Source organism: Aedes albopictus, chromosome 3 (genome assembly GCF_035046485.1).
Source record: "Aedes albopictus strain Foshan chromosome 3, AalbF5, whole genome shotgun sequence".
NCBI classification, from domain to species: Eukaryota; Metazoa; Arthropoda; class Insecta; order Diptera; family Culicidae; genus Aedes; species Aedes albopictus.
The window spans coordinates 207,064,516-207,090,409 of NC_085138.1; the positions used below are offsets into that span (position 1 = coordinate 207,064,516).

Below are 25,894 nucleotides of genomic sequence, written 5' to 3' on the forward strand. Positions count from 1 at the left end.
TCTTCGTTTTAATACTTCTGTTACACGCAAAAAAATCCGTTCCGATATACGTGAACTCCCAATCACGGCAACGAGAACAAACGGGAACTATGCATAGCAACGATAACAACAATAAGAAATGTACACCGTGAACTAGATGTCACGGTATCGAGAACGCCCATATTGACAGCTGGAACTAGTTCCAGTTCACGGTGTATATTTGCTTGTTCTCATATTCGGGATTGTTTGTTCACGTTTATCAGAACGGTTTTCTGAGCGTGTACTAAGCAAGAGGACAGCACTTTAAGGCTTTACGGAGCGTTATCAAAATCATCAATCATTGCTCTCAAACTTTGAACACGCAAATCTCGAGTGCTACTGCATGTAATTGGCTGGAAAATTGATCGTTTGTATGCTTACATGTGATGAACAATCGACTAAGTTTTCAGTTAGGTCAGTCAACTGGAACTAGAAATTTGCATCGTCAAAGTTTCGAGGGTATTGATGAAGAAAGAGAAGAAAGATAGCAAAGTTGACACGGTGTCCTATATCACTTTAATCTGCGTCCTTTTCTTTTAAAAACCTTAAACATCGATCGTATCTGATTCTTCTTCTTCTTCTTCTTCTTTACAGCTCGACGTCCACACTGGAATTTGGCCAGCCTTGCTTCAACTTAGTGTTCCTTGAGCACTTCCACAATTTCCAATTTAAAGGCGTTCTTTGCCTGCCATTGCATGAATTTGTATATTGTGAGGAAAGTACAATGATACACTATGCCCAGGGAGTCGAGAAAATTTTCCTGACCGGAACGGGAATTGAACCCACCGTCTCCGGATTGGCGATCCATAGCATTAATCACTAGGCTAACTGGAGATCCCTATCTAATTTTCCTTGTTTCCATCAAAAAATATAATGAGACGTTGAGGCTATGGTAAAAAAAAAAATCAAGGATCGCGGACTTTGGAGACACTCCCAATTCGCCTTAGAGAATACGTAGTGTATGGACGGGCCCTAATTTATTGAATAATCTATATATACAGGGGATAGACAAAATGATCGGGACAGGCAAAATTTTCCCTTCTCAAAAAAAATTCAAATGGCTGTAACTTTTCGAAAAGTACATCAAATATTCTCAAATTTTGACTGTAAGTAGATCAACTATTTGTGTATCAGTGGACAGAATTTGGAAAGATCGAACCTTTCTGCACGAAGTTATAAAGATTCTAAAAAAAGGTATAATTATCCGATAGCCAACTTTGAGCTGTTACATCTCCGGATTCAATGAACCGAATGCATTGAAATTTAGACCATTTATGACTTATATAATGAGCTTTGAAAAACTTTCGGCATAACTTAAAATTCTTAATACGGAGGAAAGTTATAACGATAAGATTATTTTTCTAATAAAACACCAAATTATCCAAAATTTTAACATCGTTTCAAAATTCAAGATGCTTATAATAGTTCATTTAATTTCCCTCTGATTATCTTAAATACAGATATGTTTTGAAAGAAAATAGCAACATAGGCGGCAATTCATTAAAAAAGTAATGGGATGCATATTAAAAATAGACCAATTTTCTTAAAAATCATAAAATCAATGAAATCGCTATATTTTTTTCTTTTGTCATAATTTCAAGTTTAGTCAAACGTTTTTCAGAGCTCATTATATAAGTCATAAATGAACAAAATTTCATTGCATTCGGTTTTTTGAATTCGGAGATATAACAGCTCAAAGTTGGCTATCGGATAATTCTATCTTTTTCTAAAATGATTATAACTTCGTGCAGAATAGCCCGATCTTTTCCAAATTCTGTCCACTGATACACAGCTAGTTTAATAACTTACAGTCAAAATTTGAGAATATTTGATGCACTTTCCGAAAAGTTACAGCTAATTGGACATTTTTTTGAAAAGTGACAATTTGGCCTGTCCCGATAATTTTGTCTATCTTCTGATATATAAATGAATTTCTATCTGTCTGTCTGTCTGTCTGTCTGTCTGACCCTTATGGATTCGGAAACTACTGAACCGATCGCCGTCAAATTTTGTATGCAGAGGGTTTTGGGACTGGGGCAGGTTCTTAGCATGGTGTGAGACCTCTCAGGTCTCTGGAACGGGGGGCTCGCATACAGATAACTTCGCGGAGGACGTCAAAAAACACAGTATGCAGGCAGTACGACGTTTGCCGCGACAGCTAGTCTATCTATATATATATAAAAATGAATTTCTGTCTGACCGCTATGCATTCGGATACTACTGAACCGATCGGTGTGAAATTTTGTATGTGGGACCGGGGAAGGTTCTTAGCACTTCTAAGCTTGGTGTGAGACCTCTGGAACGGGGGGCTCCCATACAAATGAAACAGAAATGAGCTGAGAGAAAGGCTCAAAACTCAAAACTCAAGTAACAAAACCAATCTAGCGTGCAATCAAATTTGAATTGCCAATTGAGTGTTTGCCTAAAAAGACAAGGTGGGGCAAACACGGCAGTGGCTGTCCAGGTGGGCCCCAATAGCCGCAGAGAAAAGGCCGGGGGTTTCCGACCCACGGGGTGTGACAACGGCTTCGTGGGTGAACAACGGCGGAAGACAACGGCGAGACGACAACGGTGATAGCTGGCAAGGTTGGTGTCGATAGCCACCGAGAAAAGGCTGTGGTTTCTAACTCCCGTGGTGTGTCGATTTCGCCCCGAGAAAACAGGCCCGGGAGGACCGGGGGCTGGGTAACTGGCTTGAGAGGGCTACCACCAACCGGCAGGTTTCTAAGGAAACGATTTCCTAGGAATGAGTGAAACATTCATTGGGGAATCCATAACTTCTCAAATGAAGACTTATGGGTGATACGCAGAACGCAATAAATTCCTTGGCCTATCTCGATGCGTGGGAAATTCAGGCAAGGAAACGCTCAAGAAATAATAAAGCGTTGCTTTATTCCTGATCCTAGTACGGAGCTGAAACGAAACGTCAAATCAAATGGGGCTTGCTGTGTTAAATTTCTTGACCATTCCGGTCACGGAAAAATAATGCACTGAACGAAAATTACTGGAGCGATTCCGTTTGAAGTGAATACCTCGCATTATGAAAGACTTTATGTAGTAACATCTGAATCTAAATTGGGATTTTGTAACTTGTTTCAAAATACTTTTAAGGCAGAGAATTTCTCTCAAATCTTTAAGCTGTCAGTGTCATTTTAACTCAAAATTTTCCAATCTTTCCGAAAAAAATACTTTTGAAACTGGAGAAACACGGAGTACATCCGGAAAGGGCTAAAACTTATTAAGTTATCAAAAAAATCAATATTAAATTAGTAATATCTTCTAAACGGTGCATCTTAGAAAAATGTACTTAGAAAAATGTACCGAAGTACTTTTTGCTTGCAAATTTGATGTTCTTTCATAAAATTAGGGCGACAAACTTTTTTGACTTTTCTTAATAGCTTTTTTTGAAAACCGTAATTTTTTAAAACATTTTTTTTAATTGTAACCTATTTTTCTCCAGAACAACCCACTGTGCACTAGATAGCATTTTCAGTCAGCTATAACATAAGGATAATAAAAAAATATTGACATGTCACTTTTGAGGGAAAATCTATATTTTAGTTCAAATCACAAAAACCAAACATTTTTTTTACCGTGCATATGTTCTCCATGCATATATGCATATAGAACCAACAAAACGTCGAAAGACAAAACGTCGAATGCCAAAACGTCGAATGCCAAATGGTCGAATGCCAAAACGTCGAAAGGGACAAAACGTCGAAAACGAGTAATCTAAGCAAATAGTGAGTTCTTTATTCTTTTAAGGGATTCTCATTCTTTCACTTGTATCTGCCAACTAGTTCAGAGGGGAGCCTTCCTGAGGCTCCCTGAAACAACACGTCAGGGTGGGCATGTTTCTTGGCCAGTTCTTCGCGGGTAGGGAATATTCGCACTGTCGTATATAAAAACTCACATCACGTCATGTTAAGTGTAACATTATTTACTCCCGCAATCTCCCGGCCTTTTCTTCTCTTACTTCTTTGGAGCCCCTTCTACTGGCACCCAGTGTTCCAATTGAACTAAACGCGAGCCAAAAATGAACTCAGCTTGGATGTGTCATCAAATCTTATGTGCATCCTGACCAAGGTGCTGCCCTAGGACGCATCTGCATACATGCGTTGTTGCGCGAAAATATGCGCCACAATGAAGTGGGATATTTTGGCATCGAGCATTAAGCTTTTGCAGCAAAATCCGGATTTTCCGGTAATCCGTGACCAAACCGGTTCCCCTCTCAATTGAGGGTGAGTTTCTGAATCGAATTAGCCCAAGATTGCTAGAGAATTAGTGAAAAAATGGTAGAAACATGACCATTTCAGTTTATCAGGTACCAGGGTACCATGTTGGCATTCTGCGGGTGCAGCTCTTGTTAAAGTTGCGTTCACTTTCGAGCTCTCGTGCGTTCCAAATTGTGAACTGAACAATGTTCAAATATTTTTGATCGCAGCGTGCCGTTTTCGAACTTCAACGCAAATTGATCGCGTTCAAATGCATCACTGCGAGTGGCACCTTCCACAAATTTTTAGCATTACGCCATAGCTTCGTTCAGAGTGGCTACGATGGCGGCCTCTAGCTATCGTCGCCGGATCTCTGGCACCTTTAGGGTGGCGATGTCGATCACCGGGCGCATTGTTCCTTCAAGGGCGTCTGATGTTGATACGGCTGTCCTTTGCCGCAATTCATCCGGTATTCCAGAATATGGTACTTGCACAACAATGCCAAGTATCCACACAATAATCTTTACACAGCTGGTGGTTTCAACTCGGGTCTGAATTATCATAGAGTGCAAAATGAGTCACTGACCTTCAGCGCTTGGGCAGTGACCCGAGATAATGAGACATAATGAGTGTGTCCCCGTTAATTAGTTCGTCATCCTGCCATCTTGGTGGATCTACCGTATCGCCACCCCTCTCAGGCTATCAACAGAATTAAATCGATCTCCACAAAATCTCAAAAAAAAAAAGAAATCCACGCTGAACTGCGAACAGTTACACACTTTTCGACGTTTTGTCCTTTCGACGTTTTGTCCCTTCGACGATTTGTCCTTTCGACGTTTTGGCATTCGACGTTTTGGCATTCGACGTTTTGTCTTTCGACGTTTTGTCACCCATTCGGTTGAACACGCCGACGAGACGCCTCTGCGAAAATTCCTCTAAGCTCTAAGGGTTGCTTCAGAAATTGCTTCAGGGGTTTTTGGTCCACTAACATCTTTCAGTCATTTTGCAAGAAATTCTTTCAAGACATCTCCAGTAATTCTGCCACGGTTTGCTTCAGAACTCCCTCTAGAAATTTATTGAGAGATTTATTCAGGAAATTTTATCCTCTCCAGGGAATTCTTTGAAAGTTCTTTCAGGGAACCCTTGAATATTTTCTCCAGTATTCTTTATGTAATTTCATTAAAAGAATTTCTAGAGGCATCTCCGAAGGAACCCCAGGAGATATTTCTGAAGGAACCACAAAAAAAATCCAAAAAGAAACCTTCTAGAGATTTTATTCCGTAAGCCCTGGCGAAATTTTCATCGGTTTCTTGAAGGAACCCTTGGAAGAATTTCCAAAAGAAACTCAGTTAAAACAAATAGTCTGTATAGATGAATTTCTGAGAACAAAAATCCATGGATTTTTTGTGAAGAAATCTCTTGCTGTCATTCATGAAATATTTCTTAAACTACTGAAAGAGTCTCAGGAGATATTTCTGAGAAGATTCCTGAAGCAGTTCTAGTTTCTAATTTCTAAGGCAATTCTTTGGAGATATTTTTGTTTGATCCTTGGAGGAACATCTGAAAGAATCTCAGGAAAACTCCTGAACAGAGTATATGTACGCACAAATTTCAATATGAGATTGAGATAAGTTGGCTGTGAGTACATACAAATTCCCTGAGCTTGAGACTCGCGATGTTGGTGCACATCACATTAGCATTGCGAGTCTCAATGAGACATCTCAATGAGACAAGCTCCAGGTACAACTTGGTATAGCCCCAATATCGCACCGGTTTGATGCACTCTCGAACCCTTCACAAGGATGACACTTCCAGATGATGTTTAGCTGGGATTGGGTTGACTTTCCGGGGGTGGAATACAGTCGGAGATTATTTTATATCTGGAATGATGGTAAGAGGAACAATCCAGGCAAAGGCGTCTTCCCCCACCACCGCCCCCAGCGGGGTCGAAAAATAAATGTTATAAAAAAAAGATGTAAATGATTGTTATGGTCAATAATATGACCCACATAGGCATGTTAAACGTGTAGTGTGAAGATGGGAAGCTTTGATGGGGGATGTAGGTTTCTAATAAATTCAATATAATTTGATAACTTGGCCCCATTATATCCACTTATCCGCGAGCCGTAATGGTCGTGCTGCGTACAAGCGAGCGGTTACGATTTTGACGTTTGATGCGGATAGCAGCTGATTGGCTTCACCGAACAGTTGACGAAGGGGTGAGGAGGAGAACCGAACCGCTTCGATTTTTCCCAAAGAAACGTAAAAATTCGAATCGCTTGTACCCAACGCCGCCATTACCAAACACGCGAATAAACGGAGTCAATCCCCGGATAATTATTTATTGATCTGGGTATTTCTGCCTCAATTCTGGGAAGGGATCATGTTCACATGAGACGAGTCTCACGAGACGTCTCATTGAGACACATACACTAGAATTTTCATGAGCATGCTATGATCTCAAATCTCACAAATTTTCCTGAAACGCATTTCAAACCAGCGCATGGCACACTGTCTCATTCAGGTATACATGAGCTTTCAGACACTCTGATCCTGAAGGACTTTTAGAAGAAGTTGTTGAATAAAATCCTGAGAGAATGCAAGAAGTCCTGGAGAAATCCCAGAGAATTTCATGAGCGCTTCAGATTGTTTTAACAATTCCGAGTAAAAAATCCTAAAGGTATACCTGGGGAAATACTTGGTGGAATACCTGGACCAACTTCTGAAGGAATCTTTGTATGAATTTCTGCAAAAATCTTTAGAGTGAAATACCTGCCAGGGCAAGTGCCCCTTCTTTTATCTTTCTTTTTTTTTCTTTCTAGTATTCATTTACGAAAGTGAGTGAGAAAAAATAAAAAGCAGTGCACGGTAGAGTGGATTTACTGAAAAAATCGTGAATGAACATCCAGGCATTCCGGAGACATAACTTCGGCAATTTTCAATAAAATCTTTGGAAAAATCCTATGATGAAATATCTGGAAGAGTTCATAAACAAATATATGTACGTATTACTGAAGGAATCCTTGGAATTTTTTTTTGAAGTAATCGCTGGAAGTATTTCTGTAACCCCTAGTCTTCAGATGTATCGAAGACATACCAGGATTTTTTTAAGGAACCCCTGGCGAGTTTTCTATAAAAAGAATCCTATAAATATTCTAAACATACTAGAGAAAATTCAAATATACTATATTAACAATATCACTTCATGTTTTTACATACAACGACATGGAGACACCACACTGAAGGAAAACTTCATCCTTCAAACGAATGCAACATCATTCCCAACAATCCGAAATAGGATTCACCCGTATTCGAATGATTGCTGCAACTGAATGACAAGTCACGACGAAATCGAATGATTACGAATTGAATGCCATCTCTCAATCACGACGCTTCCCGGATGAACCATCATTCGGAAAACAAGTGAGAACAAATCGAACGTGACGTGAATCCGTTTCGAACTGAATGATGATTGCATCATGCGTGCCCCACACGCTAAGGTCAGTTTACCCATAAATAGGTAGTTAATTTACGCATATTTGGGTTTTGCATGCATAACCCATATTATGGGTAAAATATACCAAGAAAAATCGGCAAAGTTTACTCATATTATAAGTAAAGTCGCTTAACTTAAATATGGGTAAAGGCACTTTACCCATATTTGGATGAAAAATTGAAAACATTGACAAAAAAAAAATCAAGCATCAAAAAGCGACGAAGTTTTAAATTTGAAGTTTGGTTTGCTCTTGGAGATAGCAAAAAGAAATCCTCGAAGGAAGGTAAAAGATATCGGCCCACGCTATGTCTGAACCAGCAGATTATAAAAATTGCATGTACATCGGGTTTCTTTCCATAAAACATCAGTATTCAAGCTATATTTTCATTTGCAGAAGGTTTTAAAATATTCTATCGGGGAAATTTTGATTTTCCCATCTTTTTGACCGTTTTTCATACAAATTTGCTTGAAATCCTCATTTTCGGTCAATTTCTCTCCCATACAAAATGTATGGAAAAATTTTCCCCGATAGAATATTTTAAAACCTTCTGCAAATGAAAATATAGCTTGAATACTGATGTTTTATGGAAAGAAACCCGATGTACATTCAATTTTTATAATCTGCTGGTTCAGACATAGCGTGATCGGGTAAGTTAAAAGATTTCTTTGAGAACTAAAGGATTAATTTATTTTATTCTATTAAAGGACACATATACCTAAATGACGGTCTGCAGAGCAGAAACATTCTGTAAGCGGAGCTATTCCCGGTGTTCCTGCTACCAAACCCAACAAGATGGCCGTGCAGCGAGACATCATTGGCTCCGGATACCAATACCGTGGAATTTCATGCGATCAACCGGAGCATTATAAATAGACAACTGACGATACATTGGGACTGGTCAAAACGCGTAGAACCGGACAACCAATCTTTTTTGGCAATGGCACCATCTTCAGGACAGTGGAACACTCATCTAGATTGCTTGCTGTAGGCGGTGAACTTGCTTTGAAGTCTGCAAGAAACACAGTGTGAAAGTTCACCGGTTCCCCGGAAAGCTTTCAAAGTCTGGAATATTGGTGAGTTAACGCAACACGGCATTATTGGCGCAAGTACGACACTAATCGTAATTATATTTCAGTCGATCTGCTGCCTCCTAGTGATCTCCGATGCAACACCCTGAAAGTATGCTCTCTCTGGAAGGCGATTACCCAGTATGATTACTGCCGGGTGATTACAGAGCAGTGATTGCTGCCAGGATAATATAGCCAACGTTCCAGCTCTTTCGGCCACAAATAAGCAATTTCTTGCATTGCCAAATAAACTGAAGGGAACAGCATATTGCTTATCCAGAGAAATCTTCCAACCTGGCGGAGTGAAGAAGACAAAGAAGACCTGTTCCGCAAACGTCAAACTGCTGCGCACTTCAAAAAGTATGCACACAACCTTGAAACAAAAATAAATAGTTGAAAATCTAATCTAAATTATGTTTAATGGCGTACAGCTGCATACTAAAGTGCTAAAACTACACCTAATATAGTTTAGAAATAAGTTACATGTTGTGGCAGCAATTGCCATTACATAAACCATAAATGAAACAATTTTCATTATTTTTGAATTTTATGGCAACCAAGTGAGTGAGAGCTTTTTAGCGTGAACCGAGCACGTTGACGTTTGCGGAACGACTGCGGCGGTCGAAACCACCGCAACCCCGTTGGATTTTTTCTATTTTACCGCAATAACTCCCACCCAGATCCTCACCGAGATGATTAAAATACAGCGAAGGCGCCGCATGAGATCGCTTTTTATACGATATGTAAATTCGATGTAAATACTTCTTACTTTTGTTGAAATAAATAAAATTGAATGATATCGATTATTCATATTTTTCATTGGATATAAATAGTTGTTTCTGAAAATTAAAAATATTATGCCTCTCAAGAAAAATCAGAATATGGCGATTATCTTCCTCTGGCTTCTGATATCAGCGCGACAGTCACTAATCATAACAGCGTCACCAGATTTAAAAGTATGTAATTCCACTATATGGGGTTTGACAGCAAGAACACTCATTCCACTGAACTACTCTTGCCGTTCGTCACAAATACATTCTAAAACATCTATCACTTCGCGAAACCCACGTGCTTTTGTTTTTGGCGGGAACACTTTTTCTTTTGTTTTGCCTTGCGACTGTCATGCGGCGGTATGCCTTGCGAGCGTACGACCGCCGCAGAACTCTAATAAAAGATAAGCGCGACAATAGAACATTTACTCAAATATGGGTAACATTTACCCAAATTGAAAAACGCATATGTGAGTAAAATTCACCTATATTATTCTCAGACGCATCATACCCAAATATGGGTAATGTGGCTTTACCCATAAAATGAGGTTGTGCACTTTTCGCCGATTATGAGTAAACTTTACTCATATTTAGGTAAACTGACCTTAGCGTGCACAACGCATATCAGTCAGTTCACATAAGCATCTCCCGTTGGTAATCGGATGTTGTTACACACACCCCGCGTGCGCGGATCAAGCTTGTTGCTGATCGAGTTTCGGCAGCCATTGTTAGTAATGCAGCACCAGAACCGCTCCAGGAGTTTTCAATTTTCAACCGATTTCCGCACTCCAAACAAAACGAAAAAAAAAAACAGGCGAGAGTAGAGGCAAATATTTCATAATGGCGAAAACAAAACACTGATTTTTTTCGGAATAAAATTTTTCAATATAATCTAAATAAAATGTGTGGGATTATGCTTGAATCACATGCTGACTTGCTTTTAGCATGATAAAACGGTGTCAGAATCAATTTTGCGAACGAAAATAGATATTTTCTTGGTTGGCCGTTACGTCCTTCTAATGGTACTAAAATTGAATAGAGGGTAGGCGCAATTTGTTCCCAGTTGACAGCCAGCTTACTCCCCTGGTTTGGATGTGTGGAGACTGTTACCGCGCTTTCGCAAATGGAAAGAACGATCGTGTGTAGCCGAAACACCAAAGTGCACCGAAGCTGTATCCGATGATACATCTATATTGCAGACTACATCTCAAATTGGACTACCGTATTACCCCGCTAATACGACACCGACTGTTGTCGAATAACCGGGGTAAACTTTTAATTCGACAAACTGGTCAGCCTACACCAAAATGCTCATTAAATTTTGGCAACTCTATTTTTGTTTTTGTTTTGATTTCCGGATTTGTTATGAAACATAATTTCAACAGATATTGCGGTGGTGCGTATGAAAAGCTCGTTCTTTCTACGATTGCTGCCATCCTCAGTTCATTCCGGTTGGTCTCCAGGGGTTTTGGGTGTCGAATAGCACCAACTCAGAACTTCCGGAATTAGCTGCTGCAAGAGGTGCTGCTGCGGGTGCGAGTATAAGTGCAATATCAAACTGTTTTGCATTTACAGTGTACATCGATGTGACATTCGAACACTTTTTAATTCGACATGTGTCGAATAAGCGGGGTACGAATTAAAAAGTGTCGCATTAAAACGTGTCGAACCAACGGGGTAAGACGGTATCACACTTTTTTTGGTACGCCTAAAAAGTGTGATAAAAGTGCACATTTGCATCGGATCGTCTCGACGTCTTCGGTGCACTTATTCCTCCATTTACAAGGAATAAGTGCACCGAAGACTTCAACTCGATCCGACGTGTCCTTGCGCTGCAATCACACTTTGAAGGTGTGTGCACACTATTGTGTCAGTCCAATTTGGGGTGCAGTCAGCAATACCTACATGACGAAATTGCTGAGCTGAAAATGCAAGTCGCCGAAATATTGCAAACTATGGCATCATCCTCGTCAACGGTTGATGTATCTATTAATACGACACTTCATCACCCTGCACCATTTTTGTCCTCGGCGCTTATCAATGGAACGAACATAAGTTACGAAAGTTCAAGTTTATGGTCTGAGCAGATCAGTGTGCATTGACCATATTGCTATAGAAGTGTAAACAACGCTATATCTCTACATAATAGTGATCAGCGAGTGTCTCTGTTCTTAACAAATATTGACAGTATGGTATCCGAAGCAGAAGTAAAAATGATGGTATGTGAATGCGTTGGTGCCCCAGTAGATGATTGTTATAAGACAGCAAAATTAGTTTCCAAAGATGTTGATGGTAGAACGATTGACTGCGTATCATTCATGGTAGATTTGAATGTTAAGTGGAAAGAAAAAGCCTTAGATGCAGCAACATGGCCATGCGGTATAAAATTTCACCAATTTGTGAATAGGACTTGGAAACCATCTTAAAACCGTAAAATCTTCCGCATTTCTGTTTTCCTTAAGTAATGTAAACTCGTTTTTCGTTTGTAAGCTGTCGATTGAACATGTTCTTATGTTCACGCAAAGAATTCCAATGATTTTCTTTATATGTTGCGACACATACTCTTGTGGAATAGTTCATTCAGTACACTATTAGGATGACATATACCCTTAATATAACCCACACATAATATTGAAATGTTGTTCCATTTTGAATTATGTTTAAAATCTAATAGTTGAAATCTATAACAGTTCACACATAAATTTATTGTGTGAGCAACTGGGATGAATTTCTGTTGAGAATGAACTTTGTTTTGATTTTATCAGACAAAAGATCAAACGAACTGAAAACGTGGCGCGGTATTCAAAGCAAAGTTTTATGTCTTCAGAGAATGGTAAGTTAAAATGCTATTGAATAACTGAAACAAAAAGCTATCAATGCTAATCTTTCTATTATAGACAAAGCTGAAAGCGGATGGACATAGGCGAAAGCTCCACTGCAAACTGTGTAACGGCTGTACAGCACAATTGATCCTGTATTCGGTTGGAACCGCCACCACGCATATAGCTCTTCGGATTTGCAGAATCTTAACCTGAATCTTAGAGAATTTCACTGTAACACCATTGAATCCGAGATCAAAACTATAGCGAGCAGGTGTGAAATCATCCAGGTGGCTCCTCGCAGCTAATCGATACGGCGGAAGTCACCGAACGCAGTACAGTAGTGATGCGGACAAATCGGACAAAAACGCTCTCCACAGCGCAGTGGAGGCAGTGCGCTGTGGATATTTACCACCATGTTTTTCATTGATGTATTCTATGTGATTGATAATATGTATCAAGCCAGAAATGAATAAATTTTGAAAAATACAACAATTTTTGATTACATGAAATACGAAACAATAAATAATTAGAAAACATTAAATCAAACAAATAAATCGTAACGGACCCACAATATGAGATGTATAATCGTGGATATATGATATTCAAAAGAGCCACACATATTTTCAATAACCCAAGAGTTCATCCTCATGTATGTGTCTAGCATATATGGTATATTTGTGAAATCTAATTGTAAAAATCTATATAGGCTGACACATAACATCTAAATGGAATTTTTTCTCAGTGTTGATTATGTTTGTATGTATTGTATAAAGCAAAGCGTTTTTTCTTACTTTTAAGTCATTCAATTAGACCAATATGTGGTCCGTTATTAATCATAAATAAATAAATAAATCCAGGCTCGTTAGTTGGAGGTATGTCCAAAATATGTGCAGCATAATCAGACGGGGACATATTTTGTCCCACCTGTCAAATTCAACTCTACAGTTCCTTCTAATGCGAGGGATGCTCTTCAAACGAAATCGCTCAAGTAATTTTCGTTCAGTGCATTTTTTCCGTGACCGGAATGGTCAAGAAATTTAACACAGCAAGTCCCATTTGATTTGACGTTTCGTTTCAGCTCTATAATAGGATCCCGAATAAAGGGACGCTTTATTATTTCTTGAGCGTTTCCTTGCCTGAATTTTCCACGCATCGAGATCAGGGGAGTAAGCTGGCTGTCAACTGGTTTTCTCCCCAGCCCATAAAAAAACAGTACTTTCAATTTTGTTACTTTTTTAGAATTTTTTTATGTCTATATTAACGAGATTTTAAATTTAAACCCTAGGCTAGTTCATCTCGGGACCCACGCTTTACTTCCCTTCCGAAGGAAGAACCTACATTTTGTGAGTATGTCGGGAGTGGTCCTCGGCGTGATAGTCTTGTGTTCTAATCACCACACCAGGTCCGCTTCATTTTTTTAGATGATTTTCGCAACTTTTTTGCTTATAAACACGGTCACAATGAATACGAATCGATTCGTTCAAGAGTCATGCTGATTGGTTCATCCGTTCATGAGTTTTGTGGCTTCAAAGGGACATGACTCAACAAAACAAAACTCATTTTTATATAAACGGGGTGTTTGTTTCCGGAGTGCAGATATTTTTAGGGTGAATAGGTCTCCATGAGTTATGAAAAAGTGCCCAAGGAACATGGGGTCGGAAATCACTGCTAAGTGAGTTAATCACATTTTAAGTTTTTTAATTTAGCTCATCTTTGAAACCCTCTATCTACTAAACTATCAGTCGTACCATCAATGTCAACGCTCGAATTGAAAGCTAATGACTTCTACTATCTTAGCCTCTTGGACGTGAATTTTGTAAAATTAGTCTAAAAGGCTTTAATTTTCAAAACATTGCAAAACATGTCGAAAAAAACAGCCCTTTTTCAGACATTTTTGATGATTTTAAGGCTCAAGCATTCGTCATCATATTTCGAAAAATAAAAAAGCAGTTTTCTCGCTGCAAATCAAAACAAGGATCATGAAAATATATTCACTGCATTATATTCCTCATGTGGAGTACAGTGAATATATTTTCATAGCAAAAACTTTTGTTTTGAACGAAAAAACTGCTTTCAAATGTTTGATGATGACGATGATTGCAATGACGAAAAGTTCAACGTTAATATGAAAACAAAACTTCTGTTAAAAAAGTTCTTCTACAAAACACGCACGAACTTGTTCTCTAAAAATGTTTCTTTGACAGCAAAACTCTATCTTTTGTAGATTAGCTAGAAAATGATTTTGAAAATATCGCTCCAAATTGCATCAACACCATGCCAAAATAATGGCCATCACCCCATCCGTTCGTGCGTTCGTGTGATGTTGCTCTACGGTATGAGGACGACGGCAGCTGCTGGTGCTGCCGTCGCGAACAGAGAACGAGTTCGCTCTTTGTCGCGTTGTATCCCCGCCTGAGGAAGATTTCGAGGCGGAGTGTGGCTTCTGTGCCATATTCAGTTTGACGCGCACTATACACTTGTTTTAGACGGAGCGAAAGCGCTGACAAAAGTGTATTTACAAGAGCATCCCTTTAAATCCTTCGCACTCGTAGCTCTGCTGCGGTGCTGTTCAGATGGGGAGGTCTATGCGTGCGGGAATTTAGAGCATGCACTAGACACTAGAGAATGCACTTATTAAATGCATTTTCAAATGTACTAAATGTATTATGTGTAGCGTTATTCTTCTTCTTATTACTGGTATAACATCCCTGTAGGGGTTGAGAGAGATACTGAGAAAATGATACGTAGGGCATATAGCATCAGCAGCCGTGATGCACCATCAAGAAAACAAAGCAAGCGATCAGCATCAAATGAAACGTTAGTCTTGCAAAGTATTTCGCACGAGTAGGTTGCATCATTGCATCCTTCCTCGTCTGAGCAGAGTTCCGGCCGGCGGCATGGCCCGGAATGCCACAGTGTCCGTCCGGACACGACAATGGCACAGCCGGTAGGTAAGCTCCCAGCAAATAAACTGTATAAATAAGTGGTTTTCCCAAGGGTGTTCCATTAATGTGTGGCAGCAGACGGATACCAGAAGAATTTCTTCGATTTTCTTCTCGTCGCAAAACGAATCTCGCGCGACATGGTTAGGAGAAGGTTAGCTTTGTAGTTTCATTTGTTGGTTGGAGGAGGAGTGCAGAGAGTAGTGGAACGTTGAGTTTGGGTTGTGATTGTGATTTTGTTTATGTTTTTGCAACAAGAGGCAATGTTATGATGACGTATTTTTATTGGAGAAAAATTAGGCAGTCGCTGTTGTTCTTCTGGCAGGATTGGTTGTTCCAGGTTGCTTTTCTGAACGGGATACGGGAAATGTTTTGTGGACTTTATTTTGATAGCAGAGGCAAAAAAAAGGTAGTTTCCTATTATGTATTGGTTTTGATTGTTGGGTTTGACTAGATTTTTCCAATATTTATCAAGCAGTTTGAGTTGTCGCTAGCGACTGTGGTTTTAATTTTGTCTCGTTCAGGGTTTTTGGACCTTGCTGAGAGGCCCGCTGAACTGTTAAGATATTTGCTTGGATATTTGCTCAATCAAAAGTAATAAGTAATGGTGAGATATTGTTTGTCTCGGGGATAGATTGTATAGATTGCATTGGGTGGAGTCGTAAATAATGTAGGGGTTGTAGGAATGTAGGAATGTGTAGGGATTGAGAGGAATACCGAGCAAAGGATAAACAGGGCATATAGCATTAGCAGCAAAGATGCGCTACCAGATAAACAAAGCAATCGAAACAAACGATCAAGATGAAATGAAACTTCAGTCTTGTAAAGTATTTCGTACGAGTAGGTTGCGTCATTCGCTATCTTCCTCGTAGGTGCAGAGTTTCGGTCGGCGGAATTGGCTGGACCGGAATGCCACGGTGTCCGTCCGAACACGACAATGGCACAGCCGGTAGGTAAGCTCCCAGCAAGTAAAGTAAATTAATTAAGGGATTCGTGTGTTTCCTCCCATCGCGGCGGTGTTTGGCAGCGGTTTGATGCAGGATGGTGCAGCATTTTTCATCTCATCGGTGGGGCTCGCGTGGCTGGATTCTGTGTTGCGACAGTGTTGGTGTAGTATTTTAGTTAGTTGGCTGGAACAGCGGTGGAACTTCGAGGCTGTAGGTTTGTTTTATTGTGTTGTTTTTTTACGCATCATTGTTTTGAAGGCATGCAGAGGCGGTGGCAAGCGGATAACAGGCAAGGTCTTCTTTTCTTGGTGTGCATCGCAGCTGTGAATGGAGAACACGATTTGACCTTCGTCGTTATTTTATGCGTGGAGTTCTTGTGTGGCTTTCGGCTTTGGATAAGCTCTGAGCGGCCGTTACAGCTGTTATTGTTCTTGACACGGCGTATACCGGGGAAGCTAGGTTGAAGTATGAATCCTAACGATCCTGCGAACGCAAACCCGAAACAGTATCAATAACCTTTGCATTGTAGTTGTTTTGCAAAGAACTTGTGTGCTTCTTTTCTGTGTTCCAGTATCGATTCCTGCATTCATGTCTGGTGGTTGAAAATGTGTGTTTCCCTCTGCTAAAATAAATGTAATTGGCTACTGTCCGGATTCTATAGGAGCTGAAACCATATAATCTTACCCGAGAGGGTAGGCCGATGGTGAATTCCCCTGAGAGGGTAAGCCATAATAAAAAAAGCAAATTCCCCCGAGAGGGTAAGCTGACGGAAAATTCCCCCGAGAGGGTAAGCCGGTGGTGAATTCCCCCGAGAGGGTAAGCCATAATAAAAAAAGCGAATTCCCCCGAGAGGGTAAGCTGACGGCAAATTCCCCCGAGAGGGTAAGCCGGTAGTGAATTCCCCCGAGAGGGTAAGCCATAATAAAAAAAGCGAATTCCCCCGAGAGGGTAAGCTGACGGCAAATTCCCCCGAGAGGGTAAGCCGGTGGTGAATTCCCCCGAGAGGGTAAGCCATAATAAAAAAAGCGAATTCCCCCGAGAGGGTAAGCTGACGGCAAATTCCCCCGAGAGGGTAAGCCGGTGGTGAATTCCCCCGAGAGGGTAAGCCATAATAAAAAAAGCGAATTCCCCCGAGAGGGTAAGCTGACGGCAAATTCCCCCGAGAGGGTAAGCCGATGGTGAATTCCCCCGAGAGGGTAAGCCATAATAAAAAAAAAGCAAATTCCCCCGAGAGGAGAATAAGGACAAGAGATGATGCTGATCAAAGATACTGATGATGAAAGATGAGCGATGAGAGAAAAGAGATGAGAGATAAGAAAGAAAAAATTATAGAGGATAATAATTAGAATGACATGACTGGTAAAGGTTGAAAAAAAAAAATAATGCAGTAAAAGTGGCAAAGAAGGTAATTAAAAATGAGGATCATATTTAGAACGAAGGCATCTATAAGTTGTAGATACAGTGAAATGTAAACGAACTGAAATGAGAAATAAATGATGGGAGATTAGAGATGATGATAAGAAGATATGTGGATGATGATGATGATGATGATGGTGATGAGAGATGAAATATGAGACAAGATGATGCTGATGGGATGAAAGATGAGAAATGAGAGATTACAGATGAAAGATGAGAAATAAAAGCTGAGAGATGAAAGATGAGCGATGAGAGATAAGAGGTGAGAGATGAGAAATTAAAGTTGAGATATGTGTGATGAGAGATGAGAGCTGAGAGATTAAAGATGAGGGACTAAAGATGAGAGATGGTAGATGAGAGTTGATGATGATACGAGATATTGATGATAATGATGATGATTATGATGATTATGATGGTGGTGATGACGATAAGAGATGAGAGACGATGATGACGGGAGATGACAGAAGAGAGATGAGTTCCGCATTACTGTGCTAAAGGTTAAAAAAACAGATGTGAAAATGTCTTGGAAAATGCAATAAGTGACAAAGACGGGGGTTGGAAATGAGGATAACTAGTCCTATACACAGCGACTGACAGCTGATGGCCGCGACTAGCAAAGAAGAAGAAGAAATGATGATGATTACGATGGTAGATGGTAGATGGTAGATGAGAGATAATAGATGGGAGATTAGAGATGATGACAAGAAGATATGTTGATGATGCTGATGATGATGATGATGAAGATGATGGCGATGCGAGAAGAGAGGTGACAGATGAGGAACGGAAGATGAGAAATGGTAAATGAGAGATGAGAGTTGTTGATGATGATGATGATGAGATGAAAAAAATAAGAGATGAGAAATGAGAGATTACAAATGAAAGATGATAAATAAGAGATGAGAGATGAAATATGAGGGATGAAATATGAGAGAAGAAAGATGGTAGATGAGAGATGAGAAATGAAAGATAATATTGGTGAGTGATGAAAGATGAGAGATAAGCTAGGAGATAAGAGACAAGAGTTGAGACATGACAGATTGCAGATGAAAGATGAGAAATGAGTGATCAGAGATGGCAGATAAGAGGTGAGCGATGTGATTGGTATTACTGTGCTAATGATAATTATTGATAATGATGATAGATGAGAAATGAAGGATGAGAAATGAGAGATGAGAGCTATAAGATGGGAGATAAGAGATGATGATGATGATGGTGGTGATGAGAGATGTGAGATTAAAGGTGACAGATGATAGATAAGTCATGAGAGATGAGAGATTATAATGATGAGAGATGAAATATGAAGGACGAAATATAAGAGATGAAAGATGGTAGATGAGAGATGAGAAATGAAGGATGATATTGATGAGAGATGAAAGATGCGAGATAAGTTAAGAGATGATGCTGATAAGAGATGCTGATGATGAAAGACGAGAGATGGTGATGAGCAACGAGAGAGAAGATATGAGAGATAAGAAAGAAGAGATGATAGGCAATGAGATATGAGGGATTGGCATGACTGCGGTAAAGGTAAAATATAAGGTAGTAAATTGACAAAGAAGGTGGTTGAAAATAAGGATTTTTGTGATGGTGATGATTGATAGTATCGTTTTTAAAACGCAGGCACAGTGAAATGTAAACGAACTTAATAATGTTGATTGAAATTGAGGTGAGAGGGAAGAGATGAACAATGAGAGATGAAAGAAGAGGGACGAACGATAAGATATGGTAGATGATAGATGAGAAATTTATTTATTTATTTATTATTAATTCTTTATTATGAGAGATGAGAAATGAAATAAGATAATGATGAGGGATGAAAGACGATGATGAGAAGATGAGAGTTGATGACGAGAAAAAAGAAGAAAGAAGAGATGATAGACGATAATAATGAGCGATGAGCGATTGGTATAACTGTGGTAATAATTAAAAAAAAGGTTATAAAACTGACAAAGAAGGTGGTTGTAAATGAGGATTATTATGATGGTGATGATTGATAATATCGTTTTTAGAACAAAGGGAATTGTAAGTTGTACTACAATAAAGTGAAATGTAAACGAAGTGAACATTGTTAATTGAAAAATTTAAGCTTTTAAAATAATGACAGAGTAGAACAGGGGGAGAATGTAGGGATTGAGAGGAATACCGAGCAAAGGATAAACAGGGCATATAGCATTAGCAGCAAAGATGCGCTACCAGATAAACAAAGCAATCGAAACAAACGATCAAGATGAAATGAAACTTCAGTCTTGTAAAGTATTTCGTACGAGTAGGTTGCGAGCGGCGTCGGTGGTGTAGTGGTAAGCGTGGTTGCCTCTCACCCCAGTCGGTCTAGGTTCAATCCTAGTCGACGCCGTCGGTATTTCTGAGACAAAAATATCTGATCACGCCTTCCCTCGGATAGGAAGTAAAGCCGTAGGTCCCGGCCCATGTGTTGATGGGTTCGATATGTAGGGTGTCAGGTGTGTGTGGATGTCTCCCTGACCGTCCGTGTTTAGGCTTAGTACCAGAAATAGGTGGACGTTAAACTAGAGCTGATGCCGAACGGTGTCGGCTCGCCAGAAATAAGAAGAAGAAGAAGAGTAGGTTGCGTCATTCGCAATCTTCCTCGTAGGTGCAGAGTTTCGGTCGGCGGAATTGGCTGGACCGGAATGCCACGGTGTCCATCCGGACACGACTATGGGATTGTAGGAATGTAGGGGACAATCCCCAATGGAACAGAGCCTATTTCTCAGCTCAGCTGATAAACATGCAGCAAAAATTTGCGGGATTTCAAGGTTAATAATGCTCAAAAGAAATCTGGGAAATAAATTATTCATTTTAGAAGAAGTTGGGCGCTGTCCATAAACAACGTAGACTTTTTTTCGGTCGTCTCAGAACCCCCCCTCCCCCTCGTAGACTTTTGTTCATACTAAATTTTCGAAGTTTGTATGGAGCGTAGACTTTTGCCAGACCCCCCTCCCCCCCCACGTCACCCCTTAGAGTCTACGTAGTTTATGGACAGCCCCTTGTTGGTTTTTAGAGAACGTTGGGAATTTTTAAGAGATATTGAGGATGTTAAAGGAAACTTAGGAATCATGAGGGTCTTCATGGGAAATGAGGCTTTTGTGAAGTCTAAGCATTAAGTTGGACATTTGAGGAGAAGTAGGGGATTTTTAGGGAACATTGGGGATTTTTAGGAGATATTGAGGATGTTAAAGGAAACATGGGAATCATGAGGGTCTTCATGGGAAATGATGCTTTTGGGAAATCTAAGCATTAAATTGGACATTTGAGGAGAAGTCGGGTTTTTTAAGGAAACATTGGGGATTTTAAGAGAACGATGAGGATTTTTAGGAGATATTGAACATGTTAAAGGAAACTTGGGAATCATGAGGGTCTTCATGGGAAATTACGCCTTTGTGAAACCTACGCATTAAATTGGATATTTTAGGAGAAGTCGGGGATTTTTAGGGAACATTGGGGATTTTAAGAGAACGATGAGGATTTTTAGGAGATATTGAGGATGTTAAAGGAAACTTAGGAATCATGACGGTCTTCATGGGAAATGATGCTTTTGTGAAGTCTAAGCATTAAGTTGGACATTTGAGGAGAAGTCGGGGATTTTTAGGGAACATTGGGGATTTTTAGGAGATATTGAGGATGTTGAAGCAAACATGGGAATCATGAGGGTCTTCATTGGAAATTACGCCTTTGTGAAACCTACGCATTAAATTGAATATTTTAGGAGAAGTCGGGGATTTTTAGGGAACATTGGGGATTTTTTAGGAGATATTGAGGATGTTAAAAGAAACATAGGAATCATGAGGGTTTTCATGAGAAATTACGCCTTTGTGAAACCTACGCATTAAATTGGATATTTTAGGAGAAGTCGGGGATTTTTAGGGAACATTGGGGATTTTAAAAGAACGATGAGGATTTTTAGGAGATATTGAGAATGTTAAAGGAAACTTAAGAATCATGAGGGTCTTCATGGGAAATTACGCCTTTGTGAAGTCTAAGCACTAAGTTGGACATTTTAGGAGAAGTCGGTGATTTTTAGGGAACATTGGGGATTTTTAGGAGATACTGAGGATGTTAAAGGAAACATGGGAATCATGAGGGTCTTCATGGGAAATGACGCCTTTGTGAAGTCTAGGCATTAAGTTGGGCATTTGAGGAGAAGTCGGGGTTTTTTAGGGAACATTGAAGGTTTTTAGAGAACGATGAGGATTTTTAGGAGATATTGAGCATGTTAAAGGAAACTTTGGAATCATGAGGGTCTTCATGGGAAATGATGCTTTTGGGAAGTCTAAGCATTAAGTTGGACATTTGAGGAGAAGTCGGGGATTTTTAGGGAACATTGGGGATTTTTAGGAGATATTGAGGATGTTAAAGGAAACATGGGAATCATAAGGGTCTTCATGGGAAATGATGCTTTTGTGAAGTCTAAGCATTAAGTTGGACATTTGAGGAGAAGTCGGGGATTTTTAGGGAACATTGGGGATTTTTAGGAGATATTGAGGATGTTAAAGGAAACATGGGAATCATGAGGGTCTTCATGGGAAATGACGCCTTTGTGAAGTCTAAGCATTAAGTTGGACATTTTAGGAGAAGTTGGGGATTTTTAGGGAATTTGGGGATTTTTAGGTGATATTGAGGATGTTAAAGGAAACTTAGGAATCATGAGGGTCTTCATGGGAAATTATGCCTTTGTGAAGTCTAAGCATTAAGTTGGACATTTTAGGAGAAGTCGGGGATTTTTAGGGAACATTGGGGATTTTTTAGGAGATATTGAGGATGTTAAAGGAAACTTAGGAATCGTGAGGGTCTTCATGGGAAATAACGCCTTAGTGAAGTCGAAGCATTAAGTTGGACATTTTAGGAGAAGTCGGGGATTTTTAGGGAACATTGGGGATTTTTTAGGAGATATTGAGGATGTTAAAGGAAACTTAGGAATCATGAGGGTCTTCATGGGAAATTACGCCTTAGTGAAGTCTAAGCATTAAGGATGTTAAAGGAAACTTAGGAATCATGAGGGTCTTCATGGGAAATTACGCCTTTGTGAAGTCTAAGCATTAAGTTGGACATTTTAGGAGAAGTCGGGGATTTTTAGGGAACATTGGGGATTTTTAGGAGATATTGAGGATGTTAAAGGAAACTTAGGAATCATGAGGGTCTTCATGGGAAATTACGCCTTAGTGAAGTCGAAGCATTAAGCATTCTTAGGGAACATTGGGGAATTTTAGAAGATATTGAGGATGTTAAAGGAAACTTAGGAATCATGAGGGTCTTCATGGGAAATGATGCTTTTGGAAAATCTAAGCATTAAATTGGACATTTTAGGAGAAGTCGGGGATTTTTAGGGAACATTGGGGATTTTTAGAGAACCATGAGGATTTTTAGGAGATATTGAGGATGTTAAAGGAAACTTAGGAATCATGAGGGTCTTCATGGGAAATTACGCCTTTGTGAAACCTACGCATTAAATTGGATATTTTAGGAGAAGTCAGGGATTTTTAGGGAACATTGGGGATTTTCAGGAGATATTGAGGATGTTAAATGAAACATGGGAATCATGAGGGTCTTCGTGGGAAATAACGCCTTTGTGAAATCTAAGCATTTAAATGGACATTTTAGGAGAAGTTGGGGATTTTTAGGAAACATTGGGGATTTTTTTTGGAAAGGTTTGGGATATTAAGGGAACGTTGAGGATTTATAGAAGATATTGAGGATGTTGAAGGAAACTTAGGAATCATGAGGAACGTCATGGGAAATGATGTCTTTGTGAAATCCAAGCATTACGTTGGATATTTTAAAAGAAGGTGTGGATTTTTAGTAAACGTTGGGAGTTTTTAGAGAACGTTGGGGATAATTAGGAGATATTGAGGATGTTTAAGGGAACTTAGGAATCATGAGGGTCTTCATGGGAAATGATGCTTCTGGGAAATCTAAGCTTCGAGTTGGAAATTGTAAGAGAAGTTGGGGATTTTTAGGGAACGTTGGGGATTTTGTGAGAATGTTGGGGATTATTTGGAAAGGTTTGGGATTTTAGAGAACGTTGCGGATTTAGGGAGATAGTGGGAAGTAAAAGGCAAGTTAAAAATCATGAGGGTCTCCATGGGAAATTATGCCTTTGTGAAGTCTTAGCATTGAGTTGTACATTTTAGGAGAAGTTGGGGATTTTAAAAGAACGTTGGGGATTTTTTGGAAAAGTTTGGGATTTTAGAGAACGTTGGGGATTTTAAGAGATATTGGGAGGTCAAAGCTTGCCTCATGAGGGTCTTCATGGGCAATGATGACTTTGTGCAATTAAGTTGAACATTTTAGGAAAAGTTATGGATTTTTAGAGAACGTTCTCTGAAAATTCCTAACGTTCCCTAAAAATCCCCAACTTCTTCTAAAATGTCCAACTTAATGTTTTGTTTTCCCAAGAGCATCATTTTCCATGACGACCTTCATGATTTCTAAGTTTCTTTTAACATCCTTAATGTATCCTTAAAATCCTTAACGTTCTCTAAAAACTCCCAACGTTCCCTAAAAATCTCCCACTTCTCCTAAAATGTCCAACTTAATATTTCAAAATCCCCAACGTTCCCTAAAAATCCCCAACTTCTGCTAAAATGTTTAGATTTCACAAAAACATTATTTATCATGAAGACCCTCATGATTCCTAGCTTGCCTTTGACCTCCCAATATCTCCTTTATTCCCCAACGTTCCCCCAAACTCCCAAACCTTTCCCAAATATCCCCAAAGTTCTCTAAAAATCCTCAACTTCTCCTGAAATGTCCAATGCTTAGATTTCCCAAAAGCATCATTTCCCGAAAATCCTCATGATTCCTGTTTCCTTTAACATCCTAAATATCCTCTAAAAATCCCAAACCTTTCCAAAAACTCCCCAACGTTTCCTAAAAATCCCCAACTTCTCCTGAAATGACCTACTTAATGCTTATATTTCACAAAGACTTAATTTTCCATGACAACCCTCATGATTCCTAAGTCTCCTTTAACATCCTCAATATCTCCTAAAAAATCCCCAATGTTCCCTAAAAATCCCCAACTTCTCCTAAAATGTCCAATTTAATGCTTAGATTTCCCAAAAGCATCATTTCCCATGAAGACCCTCATGAGTCCTGAGTTTCCTTTAACATCCTCAATATCTCCTAAAAATCCCCAATGTTCCCTAAAAATCCCCGACTTCTCCTCAAATGTCCAATTTAATGCTTAGATTTCCCAAAAGCATCATTTCCCATGAAGACCCTCATGATTCCTAAGTTTCCTTTAACATCCTCAATATCTCCTAAAACTCCCCAATGTTCCCTTAAAATCTCCAATGTTTTCTAAAAATCCCCAACTTCTCCTAAAATGTCCAACTTAATGCTTAGACTTCACAAAAGCATCATTTCCCATGAAGACCCTCATGATTCCAAAGTTTACTTTAACATCCTCAATATCTCCTAAAAATCCCCAATGTTCCCTAAAGGCTAAAATATAAACGACTCATAAGAAAGTGATCATTCGTCATAAATAATTCCAAAAGTCCCAGTGAAGAAACAGGGGTGTAAGCAGTAATAAATAACAAAAGTTCCATAAACAAATAGAAAAGTGCATAAATAAATCAAAAGTTTCCATAAATAATTGATTTTTGAGCAATTAAAAACGTCAAAAATGCAATGAATAAACCAACTGTTGCAATAAAAAAAGCCAATTTTCCCACCAAAAAACTTCGAATTTTCCATGAATAAATCCGATTTTTCCATAAAAAAATAGAAAATTCACAATAAAAAAATATCGAAAAAGCAATAAATAATTCAAAAAGTGCAATAACAAAAAAATAAATTATCAATAAATGTCAAAAAACGAGCAATAAACGTAAATGCATTTTGAGCCAAAAATTACATATACCATGCGGCGAAGCCGTATAGAGGATTGAGGAACTGAGGCGGCAGAAGGCCGCCGAAGTTTCCGATATCCGATGCACCGCAACTGCATCGATTCGGTGCTAGGCAAACCACAGATTCAAGAATTTGCCCGGTATAATGCAAACATAGATGTTATCCCTTTTTTTTTAGGCCCAATGAGCGATAGCGAGTTCGGACAGCAAGCAATTGCTTGGTAAATTGCAATCATAGTTACGCAAGCTTTTCAGTCGATTCAGTCATATAAGTGCGATTCAGAATTTCACTGTCTCATACTTTTCTGCATTTGTTTTTCATGGGTAATT

At 39.3% G+C, this 25,894-nt stretch overlaps 1 protein-coding gene and 1 long non-coding RNA gene across 5 annotated transcripts in view; one reads left to right on the forward strand and one right to left on the reverse strand.

Annotated features, from left to right (window-relative positions):
• Positions 1 to 25,894, reverse strand: part of LOC134291228 (nose resistant to fluoxetine protein 6) — an 86,103-nt gene that overhangs the window by 1,054 nt on the left and 59,155 nt on the right. The window lies entirely within an intron of this gene.
• Positions 18 to 24,220, forward strand: LOC134291227 (uncharacterized). Of its 4 annotated transcripts, none has more exons than XR_009998983.1 (3): positions 18 to 12,399; positions 12,464 to 19,963; positions 20,277 to 24,220. It is a non-coding gene; the product is annotated as an uncharacterized LOC134291227 (long non-coding RNA). The 4 variants fall into 4 exon arrangements; XR_009998984.1 differs by lacking the exon at positions 20,277 to 24,220 and having other exon boundaries at positions 18 to 8,802; positions 8,865 to 12,399; positions 12,464 to 20,221; XR_009998985.1 differs by lacking the exon at positions 20,277 to 24,220 and having other exon boundaries at positions 18 to 8,011; positions 8,434 to 12,399; positions 12,464 to 20,221.